Genomic DNA, 18,003 nt, shown 5'->3' on the forward strand with positions numbered 1-18,003 from the left:
GATTTTCAGAAGGCCTTTGACAAGGTGCCGCACACGAGGCTGCTTAGCAAGATAAGAGCCCATGGAATTGCAGGGAAGTTACTAGCATGGGTGGAGCATTGGCTAGTCAGCAGAAAACAGAGTGGGAATAAAGGGAGCCTATTCTAGCTGGCTGCTGGTCACCAGTGGAGTTCCACAGGGGTTGGTGTTGGGACTGCTGCTTTTTACAAGGTATGTCAATGATTTGGACTGTGGGGTTAATGGATTGGTGGCTAAATTTACTGATGATACAAAGATAGGTGGAGGAGCGGGTAGTGTTGAGGAAACAGAGAGCCTGCAGAGAGACTTAGATAGTTTAGGGGAATGGGCAAAAAAGTGGCAAATGAAATACAATGTTGGAAAGTGTATGGACATGGACTTTCATGGAAGAAATAAATGGACAGACTATTATTTAGATGGGGAGAGAATTCAAAATGCAGAGATGCAAAGGGACTTGGAAGTCCTTGTGCAAGATACCCTAAAGGTTAAGCTGCAGGTTGAGTTGGTGGTGAAGAAGACGAATGCATTGCTGGCATTCATTTCTAGAGGTATAGAATATGGGAGCAGGGATGTGATGTTGAGGCCCCATAAGGCACTCGTGAGACCACACTTGTCCAGTATTGTGCGCAGTTTTGGGCTCCTTATTTTAGAAAGGGTATACTTGAATTGGAGAGGGTTCAGAGAAGATTCATGAGAATGATTTCAAGAATGAAAGGGTTACTGTATGAGGAAAGTCTGGTAGCTCTTGTGCTGTATTCCCTGGAGTTCAGGAGAATGAGGGGGGTGGGATCTCATAGAAACATTCAGAATGTTAAAAGGCCTGAACAGATTAGATATGGCAAAGTTATTTGCCATGGTAGGACAAGAGGACACGACTTCAGGATTGAAGGATGTCCTTTTAGAACTGAGGTGCGGAGAAATTACTTTAGAAAGAGGGTGGTAAAGGTATGGAATTTGTTGCCATGAGTGGCTGTGGAGGCCAAGTCATTGGGTGTATTTAAGACAGGGATAGATAGCTTCTTGATTAGCCAGGGCATCAAAGGTTACGGGGAGAAGGCAGGGGAGTGGGGATGACTGGAAAAATTGGATCAGCCCATGATTGAATGGCAGAGCAGACTCGATGGGCTGAATGGCCTGCTTCTGCTCTTATATATTATGGTCTTATGGTCATATACAACTCTGAGATTCATTTTCTTGTGGGTATACTCAATAAATCCATAGAATAATATGCACAACAGAATCAATGAAAAACCTGTCGTGTTCCTCCAGCAGAATGGGTGTATTTTCAGCATTCATTTCAGATTTCCAGCATTCTTTTGATTTCTATTTTCTTCTTTAATCTTCTGGTGTCAAACTTTGACAGAAATCATTCACATAAGGTGCCTTGCAACATTCCACTATGCTGGTGGCTCTGCATAAAATAATATTGTCATTGTAGTATTGATACATTCAGTACAACTCTACAATTAGCCTCTATGAAATGTGACTGACAGCCAAGATAAAGATCTGTTCTGCTTTGTTGCTGATTTACTTGTTGACGGCTAATAAATACTATAATCAGCAATCCGTAACCTTACTCCCACTCAGTGGTGTAATGAAAACACAAAACACAGGAAATACCCAGCTGGCCAGAAGCATCTGTGGTGAAAGAAACAGGGCTAATATTCCACATCCAGGACCCGTATCAAAGACCTCCAACTCCAACTTGCTTCATGAGAATTTCTACTTAAATTCCACTCTTGACAATTTGAAGGCATTTGGGATTACAAATATGTTCAAATTAGCGTTTCTTGAGGCAGTATTTTCAACATATCCTGAGATCCATGCTTGATGCCATGAATTCACTGCTACAGATGTGCTACTAAATGAGTGGTGGGGTGGAGATATCTCTCTATCAAAGGAGGAGTAAGGCCCTCCTTTCCTTTGCTAGTCTGCAGGTCACCCTTGGGCAAGGTGTAGCACCTGCTTAGCCCCCCACCCCCCCGATCAGGGTCATGTGAAGCCATGGGAGCAGGTGGTGGATGGTCATACGAGCAGCTGGTGCGTGTCACAAGTCCTGGTTACGAGACTACTGATGTCAGGCAGACTATCTCTGAAGGATATTGATAATGGCTGAGGTCACCTGTCTTGTAGAGACCGCCCAGACAGCAGCAATGGCAAACCACTTCGGCAGAAAAATTTACTGAGAACAATCATGGTCGTGAGACCATGATTGCCTACGTTATATGACATGGCACATGATGATGATGTCACAGTCCTGACCAGTTATTCCTCGGGTCCCCTTAAATTTACTTTGTGTCAGGATCAGGACCGTTGACTCCTTGTTTTCCTTAATTCATCGTTTCCCCGTGTTGCTTGGGCTCTGTAATCAAAGGCACTTGAGTCTCAGCTGAATGAGCAGTATTTAGTTTTGGGCTTACAGCTACTCGGGGCTAGATCGTCATCGGACATCACCAAAGTGAGTGCGAGCAGGTCACCCTGGCGGAACGAGCCAAGTTACATCGCTGGGGCTACTCGAGTCTTCTCCCCGAAGCAAGTGCCAGTAAGTCGCCTCTCCTCACCAGAGCCGGCCTGTTAAGTTACCTCACCGGAGCGGGTCCGTCAGGTTAACCTGCCAGAGTGAGACTAGAGTCGCTGTCTGTAGTTCCTGGGCCACGTCAAGGGCTTGCCACTACTTGGAGCCATTTCGTGTCAAGGTATGAACTGTCTATTGTGTGGTACCGTCTCTTTGTGTCCTTGTCTCTGCTGAGTAGGTCCGGCCGTTTTGCCGCTAGTCTGAGTTAGGAACTGTCTCCTCATGTCCTCATCTCCGTTGGGTAGGGCTGGCCGTTTGCCGCTACCCTGAATGGCGAACTGTCTCTTCATGTTATCGTCTCCACTGAGTAGGTCCGGCCATTTGCCGCTACTCTGAGTTGGGGAATCCTGTCTCTCAGTGTTCCATGTCCTGTATCTAAGAGAAGAGTCCTGGCTTCGATGTTCCAAGTCCAGGCTCTGATGTTCCGAGTCCCAAGTCCGGGACCCGAGTTCCAAGTCCAAGTCTGAGTCTAGCCACGCTTATTTCCGCTTCTGCTTTGCTCACTCCTTGATCTCCCTTTGAATAATCCTTGCTTCCCTGCTTTCCTAGTAATGATTAATAAACTCTATTCTTGTTGACGCTACAAAACGTGTTTGTGTCCTGCTTTTGGGTCCACCTGTGCTTCGCACTTGTGACAGATGATGATGACTACCAAATTGAAATAAGATGCTTTTATAATGTTACAAAGTTTTATCAGGTCTCCCCTCAGCCTCTGTTCCTCTGCAGAAACCGTTGATAGTTTATCCAATCTCTTCTTTATAGTTCATGCTAATCCAGACCGCCTTCTGATAAACGTCTTCTGCACCCTCTCAAAAGCTAGGACATTCTTCTTATAATAGTGTGACCCAAACTGTACACACAGAGGATTTACCGACTGTTTGGTTAGACAAATGAGGAAAAGGCATGGTGTAACTTAGATTTCCCTATCAACTGATGGCATGGGTAAAATGACCCAGGTTGAGAGTAAAACACAGCCTCCTTGGCAGGATATCAAACTAGGCGCCTCAGGTGGTGTTATGGTATTATTTCAAAGAAAAGCAGTTGAACTATTCCCAGTATTTGGATCAATAATTTTCCTTCAACTGTCCTTCATTGAAAAGCACGTTTATGTCAACAGGGCAGGAAGTCTAAAAGTCAAGATCAAGTGCCTAAGGTGGGAAGAGGAAGGTTTAAAAAGGCTTGGGGGCAATTCTTTTCAAAGGATGGTGAACAAATGGGATGTGCTGGAGAAGGTAGAGAGCCCTACAGGTTTAAAATCCATTTGGATAAGGTTCAGGAGAATATGGGCCAAACACAGGTACTGTACATGGGACTAGCTTAGTATGGACAAGTTGGCCCTGGGGGATCTGTTTTCATACCCTATAACTCTATAACTATCGTTGTCGGCTTCCTGTGTGTAATTTGTGGCACTTCATGCATCACAGCAATAAATGCATCTCATCCACACAAGAAAATCTACAGATACTAGAAATCCAAAGCAAGACAGACAAAATGCTGGAGGAACTCAGTAGGTCAGGCAGCATATTATTATTTTTGTGCCTTACAAAAGAGTGACGGTGTTCTTAATTTCTTTCTTGAGAGAGAACTCAAATAATAAATATCAAAATAACTTGAGGGCCTGTCTGAACACCGTTGTTCCTCTCCGTGCTTTGTGGCACAGCGAGCAACAACCTTTTGCCGTTTCTTTAGCATTTGTCTGCTCCTTTTTTACGAGGCCAAGTTGCGAGCTCGACGACCAAACTAGCACGGATGGAAAGTGTGCAATGAGCCCGCCGGACATTGCCTTGAAGTCCGATGCCACTGCATCACCGGCCGGCTAGCTGCACGAAACTCACATGAAGATGCTCTCTTATCCAAAACGCTGGCCAACCCGCTCCTTTCTTCTTCTTGAAGATATTTGACACAGGTGTCGGCTGCTCAGTAACATTGCTATATCACTGTGTACATCCATGTATCTGACTGGCGCTTTCTGTTCATTGCCAAAGTTTTGATGTTCCCTCTCTGACTGCACCTTTCCTTCCAGTCTTTCTCCTTAAAGAATAATTCTTATATATAATTAATGACTGTTGTTTGAAAATGCAAACAACAGGAATTCTGCAGATGCTGGAAATTCAAGCAACACACATCAAAGTTGCTGGTGAACGCAGCAGGCCAGGCAGCATCTGTAGGAAGAGGTGCAGTCGACGTTTCAGGCCGAGACCCTTCGTCAGGACTAACTGAAGGAAGAGTGAGTAAGGGATTTGAAAGTTGGAGGGGGAGGGGGAGATCCAAAATGATAGGAGAAGACAGGAGGGGGAGGGATGGAGCCAAGAGCTGGACAGGTGATAGGCAAAAGGGATACGAGAGGATCATGGGACAGGAGGTCCAGGAAGAAAGACAAGAGGGGCGGGGGGGAGCCAGAGGATGGGCAAGGGGTATAGTCAGAGGGACAGAGGGAGAAAAAGGAGAGTGAGAGAAAGAATGTGTGTATAAAAATAAGTAACAGATGGGGTCCGAGGGGGAGGTGGGGCATTAGCGGAAGTTAGAGAAGTCGATGTTCATGCCATCAGGTTGGAGGCTACCCAGATGGAATATAAGGTGTTGTTCCTCCAACCTGAGTGTGGCTTCATCTTTACAGTAGAGGAGGCTGTGGATAGACATGTCAGAATGGGAATGGGATGTGGAATTAAAATGTGTGGCCACTGGGAGATCCTGCTTTCTCTGGCGGACAGAGCGTAGGTGTTCAGCAAAGCGGTCTCCCAGTCTGTGTCGGGTCTCAGCAATATATAAAAGGCCACATCGGGAGCACCGGACACAGTATATCACCCCAGCCAACTCACAGGTGAAGTATTGCCTTACCTGGAAGGACTGTTTGGGGCCCTGAATGGTGGTAAGGGAGGAAGTGTAAGGGCATGTGTAGCACTTGTTCCGCTTACACGGATAAGTGCCAGGAGGGAGATCAGTGGGGAGGGATGGGGGGGACGAATGGACAAGGGAGTTGCGTAGGGAGCGATCCCTGCGGAATGCAGAGAGAGGGGAGGGAGGCAAAGATGTGCTTAGTGGTGGAATCCCGTTGGAGGTGGCGGAAGTTATGGAGAATAATATGTTGGACCCGGAGGCTGGTGGGGTGGTAGGTGAGGACCAGGGGAACCCTATTCCTAGTGGGGTGGCGGGAGGATGGAGTGAGAGCAGCTGTACGTGAAATGGGGGAGATGCGTTTAAGAACAGAGTTGATAGTGGAGGAAGGGAAGCCCCTTTCTTTAAAAAAGACTTCTCTAACTTCCGCTAATGCCCCACCTCCCCCTCGTACCCCATCTGTTACTTATTTTTATGCACACATTCTTTCTCTCACTCTCCTTTTTCTCCCTCTGTCCCTCTGAATATACCCCTTGCCCATCCTCTGGGTTCGCCCCCCCCCCCCGTCTTTCTTCCCGGACCTCCTGTCCCATGATCCTCTCGTATCCCCTTTTGCCAATCACCTGTCCAGCTCTTGGCTCCATCCCTCCCCCTCCTGTCTTCTCCTATCATTTTGGATCTCCCCCTCCCCCTCCCACTTTCAATTCTCTTACTCACTCTTCCTTCAGTTAGTCCTGACGAAGGGTCTCGGCCTGAAACGTCGACCGCACCTCTTCCTAGAGATGCTGCCTGGCCTGCTGCGTTCACCAGCAACTTTGATGTGTGTTGACTGTTGTTTGAGCTCGATTAGCAGAGCAACTCCAGAAATATGCCTCCTGAGTGACTAGAATGCCGCTCTTGTCACAGAGGCGTTAGTTTGCAGAGAGCTCTCTCGTCAAATGCCTTTATGTCCTGGTGCACCAGCAGACAGCTCTGCTGTGAGTGGGACTCACAGTTATTAGGTTCCAGTGGTTTCTCTCTGTTAAACTTTCCGAGCATTTGCTTCCGTGCGGGAGAGATGGAATACCACTTCACACGGTAACGCTACGTCGCCTCGTCTCTGCAGCCGGCACCATTTCCATCCACCATTAGTTATTTTCTGTCCAGACTTAGACGAGCAGATCAAGCAATCGAAATTAGGCATCTTCCCCCATGTCAGCCGTGTGTTGGGTTTTTCTTTTGCCGAGCTGTGGTGACCAGCTGGCGCTCCTGGTCGCCAGCCCTTTAAAAGGTAGTGTAACGATTAGTATAATGTTTTACGGGGCCAGCGATCACTGATAGGGGTACAATTCCCACCGCAGCCGTTGAGGAGTTTTGTACATTCTCCCTATGACGGTGTGTGTTTATCGTGGGTGCTCCAATTTCCTCCCACAGTACAAAGACCGAGCAATTGGTAGGTTGGTTGGTCATTGTAACTTGTCCTGTGATTAGACAAGGATTAAAATGGGGGATTGCTGGGCAGTATGGCGGGAAAGGCCTAATAAATAAATCAACACTGGCAGGCTGCCCCAGCGTGTCCTAGGACTGTATGGGTAGTTGACGCAGATGATGCATTTCACTGAACGTTTTGAGGCTTTGATGTATGCGTGGCAAATAAAGCTAATCTAATTCACTTCCCCATTCCCACACCGATCTGTCTATTCTCAATCTCATCCACCACCAGGGTGAGTCTTGAATTAAGCTCGTACAGTTTTCCAGCCCTGATTACCGTGGATCGCCAGTGCAGGCTTCATACCAGAGGATATCCAAGTTCAAGTTTATTGTTATCTGGCCACATATATGCAACCAAACAAAATGTTCCCCCAGACCATGGTGCACCTACAGTACAAATATCACACACAGCATAAAAATATTACTACAAATAAGTTAACAAAATATAAATCAAAGTGCACTTCAAGTGTACAGTACAGGTAAGAAGTAAATAGCTCACTGTCCTAGTGAGGAGACTTTGGTGTGGCAGGGTGTTCACTAGTTTCACAGCCTGGGAGAAGAAGCTGTCACCCATTCTGGCAGACCTACTCCTGGTGCTCCTGTACCTCCTCCCTGATGGTAGTGGATCGAAGAGATTGTGGGATGGAGGGTAGGGATCCTCAACAATATTTTTGGCCCTTCATGTACAATGCTCTGGATAAATGTCACAAATAGGGAGGAGGGAGATCCTGGTGATACTTTCGGTGGTTTTTACTGTCCTTTGAAGGTGTGTGGAGGAAAGTTTAGGGGAGATGTCAGAAGTAGGTTTTGTCTCCTTACAGGCAGCCACAAAAAAAAAGAAACCCAAAAGAGTCCATTAAAAAAAAACACTGTCAAATCACCCAATGTGCAGAGGAAAATAACAAAAAAAAAATTCTGCAAACAAAAAAAAACAAGTAAATAGTGTTCAGAACTGAAGTTTACAAAAGAGAGTCTATTCTCAGACATGAAGCCATGGTCCCAATTCAGAGCAGAGACATGAAGCCATGGTCCCAATTCAGAGCAGAGCCCAGTAAACCTCACAGAGCAGCAAACTGAACTTGCCTCTGACCCCAACACCCTGACCTTTTTAATCCAGCCCAGCACTAAGTCGTCTAAACTTAGGGTCCTTCCTCACTCTCAGACCCAGGCTCCATCACTTCAATACTCTCTGGGCCTTGGACCTGTCACAAGTTTTCCATCTAAGCTACTGTACACACATCTATTCTTACCTGATTATACCTCAGAATGGTGTTAATGAGAGACTTGACCCAGCACTTTGGGGAGTGTAACCAAGCAAATTCTAACATCATTGTCTATCTGAGAAGGAGTAAGGAGGACCTGATAAGAGCTTTTTTTCTCTATTTTTTATTGACTTTGAACTTAACATCTCCCCTGATAGAAACATAGAAACATAGAAAATAGGTGCAGGAGTAGGCCATTCGGCCCTTCGAGCCTGCACCGCCATTCAGTATGATCATGGCTGATCATCCAACTCAGAACCCTGTACCAGCCTTCCCTCTATACCCGCTGATCCCCGTAGCCACAAGGGCCATATCTAACTCCCTCATGATGGCTGTGGTGGGACTGAGTAGTGAGGAAATGGGATTGCCTAGTACCAAAGCTCTGGTCGCTATGAGTAGAGGGTCATCTGTGATAGACTAATGTTTTTTTACACATGAAAACGTATTCGTATTCCCTTTCTTAATTAAAAAGAAAATAAAGAAAGATTTGCAAGTTCGATCATAACAGCTTGAGAACCACATGAGTTAAATAGGAGAGGGATTTTTGCAACGTAGGAGCTTATTTTAATGCCTCATGCTACACTTGATCAAAAGCAATGTAACTAGTTTACAATGAGATTATTTGCAACAGATACAGATTTCTCAGCTGTTTGATTCGAAATGATGCAAAAGAAAATGGAATTCATATCTCCTGTAAAGCCTCATTATTATGTGGCAGTGATGTACATGAGAAATGAGATTTGAATGCAATTTTGTGCTTACCTTATTACAATTATCGGTTGGAATCTCATTGCGTCCTTACCTTTGCAAGCCAACATAAAATTGCTAACGCGCAAACCCCTGTTTAATTAAGAGAGATTGTTTCCTAAGTGATTTCAACCCAACAGGAGACATTGGATGCAAATAAAAGTTATAAATGTGCAGACTAATCTAATTGTCTCTGTTGAAGAGAAGCAATTAAAATAAAGCTTGAACATTACGATCTTCGTTTCAAAAACAGAACGTGAGTAGCTGCTGACAGATAGCTGAAGGTTGCTGTGTCATTGTTTGGTCAGTCTTGAATGTTGGGTTTTAATATGCCCACGCCAGGGTATCAGAATCAGGTTTTCTATCTCTGATGCAGTGAAACACAATACGTCATCTATAAATTGCAATAAGAAATATATAAAATACTAAATTAAGTAAGTAGTGCAAAAAGAGAGCAAATGTAGTGAAGGGGTGTTCATGGGTTAGTTCATTGTCCATTCAGAAATCAAAAGTAAAAAATTTCAAACTAGCGGAGCTTGTCGTCAAAATGTCGGCTGTAATCAATACCTGTACCCGGCTGGAAGCCTGAGAAGAGTTTATACAACGTACATATATGTCACCATATACATCCCTGAGATTCATTTTCCTGTGGGCTTACTCAGCTAATCTATACAATAGTAACTGTAACAGGATCTATGACAGATCAACCGGAGTGCAGAGGACAACGAACCATACAAATGCAAATATAAATAAATAGCAATAAATAACGAGAACATAAGGCAATGAGATAAAGAATTCTTAAAGTGAGATCATTGGCTGTGGCAACATCTCAATGATGGGGCAAGCGAGTGTAGTTATCCACTTTTATTCAGGAGCCTGATAGTTGAGAGGTAGTAACTGTTCTTGAACCTAGTTGTGTGAGTCCTCAGCTCTTGTACCTTCTACCTGATGGCAGCAGAGAGAAGAAATCGTGGCCGAGGGGTGTGGACCTCTGATGGTGGAAGCTGCTCTCGTGCGACAACATGCCATATAGATGTGCTCAATAATCGGAAGAGCCCGTGATGTGCTGGGCCGCATCCACCACCTTTCATAGGATTTTCCGTTCAAAGGCATTGGTGTTTCCATACCAGGCCGTGACGCGGCCAGTCAATACCCTCTCCACTGCGCATCTATAGATGTTTGTCAAAGTTTTAGATGTCATGCTGAATCTCTGCAGCCTCCTAAGGAAGTCAAGGCACTGTGATGCTTTCTTCGCAATTGCGCTTATGTGCTGGGTCCGGGGCAGATCTTCTGAAATAGTAGTACCCAGGAATTTAAAGTTGCTAACACTCTCCAACTCTGATGAGGACTGGCTGGTGCTCTGGTTTCTCTCTCCTGAAGTCTACAATCAGGGTAGAGGGGAGGAAACCATTCCTAATGCATTGAGGCTCCTGTATGTCCAGGTGGGGTAGTTTGACTGATCTATTTATTTATTTAAAAATGCACACAGTTAACAGGCCCTTCCAGCCCAACAAGCCCATGCCACCCAATTATACCCATGTGACTAATTAACATACTGAATGTGGGAGGAAAAGAAGAGAAGATGGCAGTGCGACGCAGCGCGCAGCGGCCACTCCGGTGATGAGTATCTGTTATTTGTCAAGTAGGATGCCGTGCACAATCCTGATTTGATGGAGACGGACGTGAGAAGCATGGAGGAACATCTGGAGAAACTTCTGAAATGCCTGTTTCGCTGCCGTTGCTACTGTGCGATCCAGAATCTCTGGAGGGGAAGGCCCTGAATCCTTGGCTTTGCCTATTGCCTGTGGCCGGGGCCAGGGTCGAAGCGCTCGGCACAGATGGTGCTCGGTGCTCGGTGTCCGAGGGCTGGTCGGAGACTCGAAGTTTTCGGACGGACTCAGAGTCGGCTGTGGTCAGGTGCTTCCAGGGTGCTGCATCGGCAAGTTTGAGGCACTGGAGGTTCATGGCAGGGAGAGTTTTCTTTCTTCTACCGTTTACGTGAGATGATGGGGCTATCGGGACTTTGAGACTTTTTTTTTACCGTGCCCATGGTCTGCTCTTTCAAATTACGGTATTGTTTTGCACTGTTGAAACTATATGTTATAATTATGTGGTTTTTGTCAGTTATAGTCTTGGTCTGTCTTGTGTTTTCTGTGATATCATACTGGAGGAACATTGTATAATTTCTTAATGCATGCATTACTAAATGACAATAAACGAGGACTAAGTGTCCTCATAATCTAATCTAAAATGGTAGCACCCGGAGGAAATGCACATGGTCACGGGGAGAATGTTCAACCTCCTTACAGGTGACAGTGGAATTGCTGGAGTTGTAATAGTGTTATGCTAACTGCTAGGCTACCATACCACCCAATGTGAGGCCCTTGAAGGGATTAGTCCCTCACCTTCTCACCTGCTCTAGTTCTACTAATTCCAGTATTCAGCCAAGGGAGGTGAAGGGTTATAAAAAGGAAGGGCCGCTTCAGTTTTTGACCTGTGATCAGTCTCCCTGTGATTTCCTTTTTTTTCAAATATCTCTTCCTAACTTCAGTTAATAAATAAATGTCAACTTTAGATTCAATAATTGATTCACCTACCATTTTCAAAAGGATGTTACAAATGCTATGCATTCACAAGTGCCTTTTGACCATTTTTGAATGGGCTGGCATTAACTTTTAGACCATGCCTTTCAGTCAAAGGTTATCCCACCGCCAGAAAACCACTTCCCTCCTTTTGTCCCATTAGTTCAAAGAGAAAATAATGAATGCCTTTCCCTTGCTACTGCCATGAGGCAGGAGGTACAGGAGCCTTAAGTCCCACATTACCAGGTTCAGGGACAGTTATTACGTAAAAACCATCAGGGCTGCTGAACTAACATGGATAACTTCACTCACCTCAACACCGAACTGATTTTATGTCCTACAGATTCATTTATACTATTCATATACTTTGTATTATTTTTATTTGCACAGTTTGTCTTCTTCTGTCCATTTTTTCTGCCTTTGTTTGTTTATGTATAATTTTTCATACAATTCGATTGTATTACTTTTTCCCTGTAAATACCTACAAGAAAATGATTCTCAAGGCAGCAAAATGTAACATATATGTACTTTGATAATAAATTTACTTTGAACGTTGTACTTTGAATGTCTTGAAAGCTTTAATGAAATCCCTCTTTAATCCTTCTATATATTGGCGAGACCCGACGCAGACTGGGAGATCGTTTCACTGAACACCTACGCTCTGTCTGCGAGAGAAAGCAGGATCTCCCAGTGGCCACACATTTTAATTCCACGTCCCATTCCCATTCTGATATGTCTATCCACGGCCTCCTCTACTGTAAAGATGAAGCCACACTCACATTGGAGGAACAACACCTTATATTCCGCCTGGGTAGCCTCCAACCTGATGGCATTAACATTGACTTCTCAAACTTCCACTAATGCCCCACCTCCCCCTCATACCACATCCGCTATTTATTTATTTATATACACACATTCTTTTTCTTTCTCTCCTTTTTCTCCCTCTGTCCCTCTCACTATACCCCTTGCCCATTCTCTGGGTTTTTCCCCCTCCCCCTTTTCTTTCTCCCCGGACCTCCTGTCCCATGATCCTCTCATATCCCTTTTGCCAATCAACTGCTCAGCTCTTGGCTCCATCCCTCCCTCTCCTGTCTTCTCCTATCATTTTGGATCTCCCCCTCCCCCTCCCACTTTCAAATCTCTTACTAGCTCTTCTTTCAGTTAGTCCTGACGAAGGGTCTTGGCCTGAAACGTCGACTGTACCTCTTCCTAGAGATGCTGCCTGGCCTGCTGCGTTCACCAGCAACTTTGATGTGTGTTGCTTAATTTTTTAAAGTTTAGTGATTAGATTATGAGGACACACAGTCCTCTTTTATTGTCATTTAGTAATGCATTCGTTAAGAAATGATACAATGTTTTTCCAGAATGATATCACGGAAACACATGACAAACCTTCTTGAAAACTAACAAAAACCACATAATTATAACATATAGTTACAACAGTGCAAAACAATACCATAATTTGATAAGAACAGACCATGGCACGGTAAAAGTCTCAAAGTCTCTCGAAAGTCCCATCATCTCATGCAGACGGTGAACCTCCAGCGCCGCAAACTTGCCGATACAGCATCCTGGAAGCATCCGACCACAGTCCGACTCCAAGTCCATCCGAAAACTCCGAGCTTCCGACCAGCTCTCCGACACCGAGCACCGAGCACCATCTCTGCCGAGCGCTTCGACACCGGCCCCGACAACAGGCAATAGGCAAAGCTGAGGATTGGGGGTCTTTGTCTCCGGAGATTCTCAATCGCACAGTAGCAGCGGCAGTGAAGTGGGCATTTCAGAAGTTACTCCAAATGTTCCTTCGTGCTTCTCACGGCTGTCTCCATCAAATCCGGATTGTGCACGGCCCCCTAGTTGCACATACGATATTCATTTGGAACGGACACGCGTGCTGCGTCGCGCCGCCATCTTCTCCTCTCTCCTCCCCAGCAGAATTACCCTAGCTTGTGCAGTCTCCCTTTATAATTTAATCCTTTAAATTTAGCTTTCAAATTAAACTAATCCCTAATGCACATAATCCATATCCATTCCCTGTATATTCATGGGCCTTCATTAAAGTCTTGAACACCACCATGGTATCTGATTCCACTACTGACCCTGGCAGCCCCTTCCAGAGTGCCTACCACTTCCTGGCTAAAATAAACTTGACCCGTTCTTCCCCTTTAAATTTCCTCCCTGTTGTCCTAAAGCTACGCCCTCTAATATTTGATATTTCTACTCCAGGAAAAAAGATTCTGGCTGTCTACAGTATCTATGATTTTCATTTTTCCACTCTCTGTGTAAAAACAGCTTGCACCACACTGTCTGAGGCCTGTCGTCGGTCAGAGTTGGCCCTGGATGTTGTATCCTAGCTGTCTAGATACACAGGCCTGGGCAGAACGATATGGAGAGCAAGCCGTTGCCCATGTAGCAAGTTCCCCCTCTCCACGCATCTGATGAATCCAAAGGAGCGGCAGAGACCGATACAGTTTGGTACCAGCAGCACCACAGGAGTTGCCAGTCAGCATTGAACTCAATGTAAGATGGCCTTAGGGACTCCAGCTCTGGATTTTTCCCTCGGGATTTACTTCCGAAGCCTTCCCCATGAGGGGGCATAGCCGCAAGGTAGTGGAGGTTGAGATCAGAGTTTTCCTTCTCCTGGATGATCTGCCGACCACGGCTGACGAGCCCCATCTGGCTGAAGCGACTGGTTTTAAGTTGCCAGTAACCAGCTTTTGCCCCTTCTCCTGTCAGTAGAAACGGTTCTGCCGGGCTTGGCAGGTGAGCCAGACGTGAAGGCCAGGAGATGCACTTGGTTGTCAGAGTCTATCTAAGGCATACACTATTGGGAACATTTAATAGGCTGTGAGAGCTTGTCCCCACTACCACCCCCGGCTATAACAACATTAAGGAACCACACATCTGCTGTAAATTCTCCCCTTTCATCTCAATGCTATGCCCTTTGATACTTGATATTTCTGCCCTGGGACAAAGACTTTACCTATCTACACTTCAATCAATTTTGAACTCAGCCTCCGACACTCCAGAGAATACAAATCTAGTCTGCCCACTCTCTCCTTATGTCTCCTACCTTCCAATCCAAGCAGCTTCCTGGTTAAACTTCTTCTGTACCTGCTCCAAAACCTCCAAGTCTCTTCTGTAATGGGCTGACTCGGTCACATGTAATAATCCACGTGCGGCCTAACCAAAGGTTTATACAGCTACCACAGTACTTCTTCACTCATTTCCCTACCGATGAAGGCAAGCATGTCAGACATCTTCTTTACCTCTTTATATGTGTTGCCATTTTCAGAGAGATAAGTATTTCTAGAAGAGTCTACAAATTTAGGAATAAAACTAATAACTTGTTTATAGAGCACTTTTCATACAAATAATGTAGTTTAAAGTGCTTTACAACTGGGTAACATACAAACATGAAAATAAAAGACAAAAAGGTGTTAGTTAAAAGCAAGTTTAAATAAATAGCAACACACAACAAAGTTGCTGGTGAACGCAGCAGGCCAGGCAGCATCTCTAGGAAGAGGTATAGTCGACGTTTCAGGCAGAGAATTTCCAGCATCTGCAGAATTGCTGTTGTTTGCGTTTTTAAATAAATAGGTTTTGAGCTGGTGTTTAAAAGTGTCAACTGGGTCTGCATTCCTTATAGTTTTGGGTACTGACTTCCACAGGAGTGTTGTTAAAAAAAAAAGACCTGCCAACTTTCTTTTGAGGGTGATTATTTAAACCAGCTGAAGAAGACCTGAGAATTCGAGCAGGATTATGAATCAAAAGCGATTCCTTGTTACACTCTGATCCCAGACCTTTGAAAGCTTTAACAAAAAGAGAACTTTAAAATCAATTCTAAAAGATACAGGGATCCAAAGCAGAGTAGGTAGGGTGAGAGTTATGTTCTCCCTCATCCTGATTTTAGTTAAAAGGTTTACAGAAGACAGTTTTCTTCCAGTAAGTAGGTTGTATTAATTTTACAACATGGTGGGTCAGATTGAAAGGAAAATAAAAGATGCTATGGAAACACGTCTTTCTCCTCCAGACTCCCTTTCAATGACTCCTTACAACTCCCGTTCTTAGTATTAGTTTCTATTTGCGCAGTTTGTCTTCTTTTGCACATCGTTTGTTTGTCAGTCTAAGTCTGTTTACGTACAGTTTTTCATAAAATTGCATTCTAATTCTTTTTTTCCTTTAAATGCTCACATGAAAATAAAGGGAATGGATAGGGATTAGTTTAATTTCAATGCTAAGTTGAAATATCAGTAGTGAGGAAGGCAAATGCAATATCAGCCTTCATTTCAAGAGGACTAGTGTAATCCCTGGCCACCCTCAGGGTCGCTCGGCTCGCTGTCATCTAGGGAAATAGCCCTTGGCCCCATCAAACTGGGTACTAGTTTGTGTGGATGCTGTGTGATGTACCCCACCCCACCCAAATAACAGACAATACACCAGATACGATTAAATGATTTACAGTTTATAGATATTACTGGAACTATATAATTAATAGAGAGTAAAATATAAAAGGAAAATAAAAGGCGCCACACTTATCAAAGTTCAATCACTTCGTGCACAAACAGTTGGAGCTCAGGACCCTTCTCCTTCACCCTGCGACCCCTCAGACCACCTCGACTTGCCGCCTGGGACCAACAACAGACGCTCCACACGAGTCCATCACCGTCTCCTCTCCTCGCCGAACACTCTGGACCTCAAACTCCTGCTCAGGGTCCGACCCCGTTAGCAAACTCATAGCACCTTGTCCATCCTCTGTCTCTCTCTCCCGCCTTCTGCCAAAAACCCACGCATCACAATAACTTACAGACACACAGAAAGAATAACATCTATCCCAATTGGTTTGTTCATCCTCTTATCAGTAACATGATCCAAACAACTGCTAGTGGGAGGACTTCCTCAGCAGTTAACATAACAAAGAAGCCATTTTAATTAGACTACGCAGTAACATAAAAGAAGAAACCCCTTAGACTAGAATAGAAAAGCAAGGATATAATCTTGAGGTTTTATAAAGCACCGCTGAGGCCTCACTTGGAGTATTGTGAATAGTTTTGTATCCCTTATCTTAGAAAGGATGTGCTGACATTGGAGAAGGTTCAAAGGAGGTTCATAGAAATGATTCCGGGATTGAAAGGCTTGTCGTATGAGTATCGTTTGATGGCTCTGGGCCTCTACTCACTGGAATTCAGAAGAATGAGGGGTGACCTAATTGAAACCTATCAAATATTGAAAGACCTTGATAGAGTGGATGTGGAGAGGATGTTTCCTACAGTGGGGGAGGCTAGGACCAGAGGACACAGCCTCAGAATAGAGGGACCTCCTTTTGGAACAGAGATGAGGAGGAATTTCTTTAGCCAACGAGTGGTAAATCTGTAGAATTCTTTGCCACAGGCGGCTGTGGAAGCCAAGACATTGGGTATACTATATCTTAAGGCAAAGGTTGATAGACTCCTGATTTGTCAGGGCATAAGGGGACATGGGGAGAAGGCTAGGGTTTGGGGCTGAGAGGGAAATGGATCAGCCATGGTGAAATGGCAGAGCAGACTTGATGGGCCGAATGGCCTAATTCTGCTCCTGTGTCTTATCTATTTTATCTTGAACTCAAAGGATTAAATTACAAAGAGAGATAGCACAAACGAGGATTGCATCTCTAAACTTTAAAAAGTAAGTTGTGACTGTAAGGGTAAAGCAAGGCCAAATGAATGGGAATATTGACTATACGAGATGCGTTCCTTTCTCCCTGCATTTTCCTTACTCCAGATTTTTTGTATTTCACCAAACTGTCAACCACCTAGCAATTAGCCTCCAGCTGACCTCAACCTGCCTGCATATTCAAATAGACCTTGTAGCCCTAATTATACAGTTCATGTGAAACACTTGAATGGCAGATAATGCATTGGGCTGGATCACAAGGTCTCTGGAGCATCCCTTGAATGCCATGTTGGCTTTTGGTGCTCTGTCCTGCCAAGGAATTCTGGAACTGTTTGCAAATGTTTTTAAGCACAGTTAAAATAAAGCAAATGGCTAAAATAACAACATTCAAAAATGCTACTAAATAATCGAAAATATTAAAATAAAGTTAAACAAAGTAAAATAAATAAAGCAATGATTGCATCCACCAAGCAGGACACTTGATGGCATTACCATCACTGAGTCTTCCAACAATGACATCAGGGGAACATTCACAAAATGCTGAATGAACTCAGCAGGTCAGACTTCATCGATGGAGAGGAATAAACAGTCGTTGTTTTGGGCAGACCTCCAAAAGGACCATGACCTTGTCGTGGTTTGGAGACTTGCATGCCTTGATGACCCGGAGAGCTATGCTGGCTGGAGTCAGGGCCTTATGCTTTGGCTCTTGGTAGGCTCACCCATGCCGAACAGATCAAAGGGTAGAGGCCAGACTAAGAATGGCCTACCGGTCCTTTAGGTTCAGGGACTCAGCTCAGCACTAACAACCCTGACTGGTCAAACAAAACTGTTATGGAAACAGCAATGAAGAATCTTTCTACAT

Source organism: Mobula birostris, chromosome 5 (genome assembly GCF_030028105.1).
Source record: "Mobula birostris isolate sMobBir1 chromosome 5, sMobBir1.hap1, whole genome shotgun sequence".
Lineage (NCBI taxonomy): Eukaryota > Metazoa > Chordata > Chondrichthyes > Myliobatiformes > Myliobatidae > Mobula > Mobula birostris.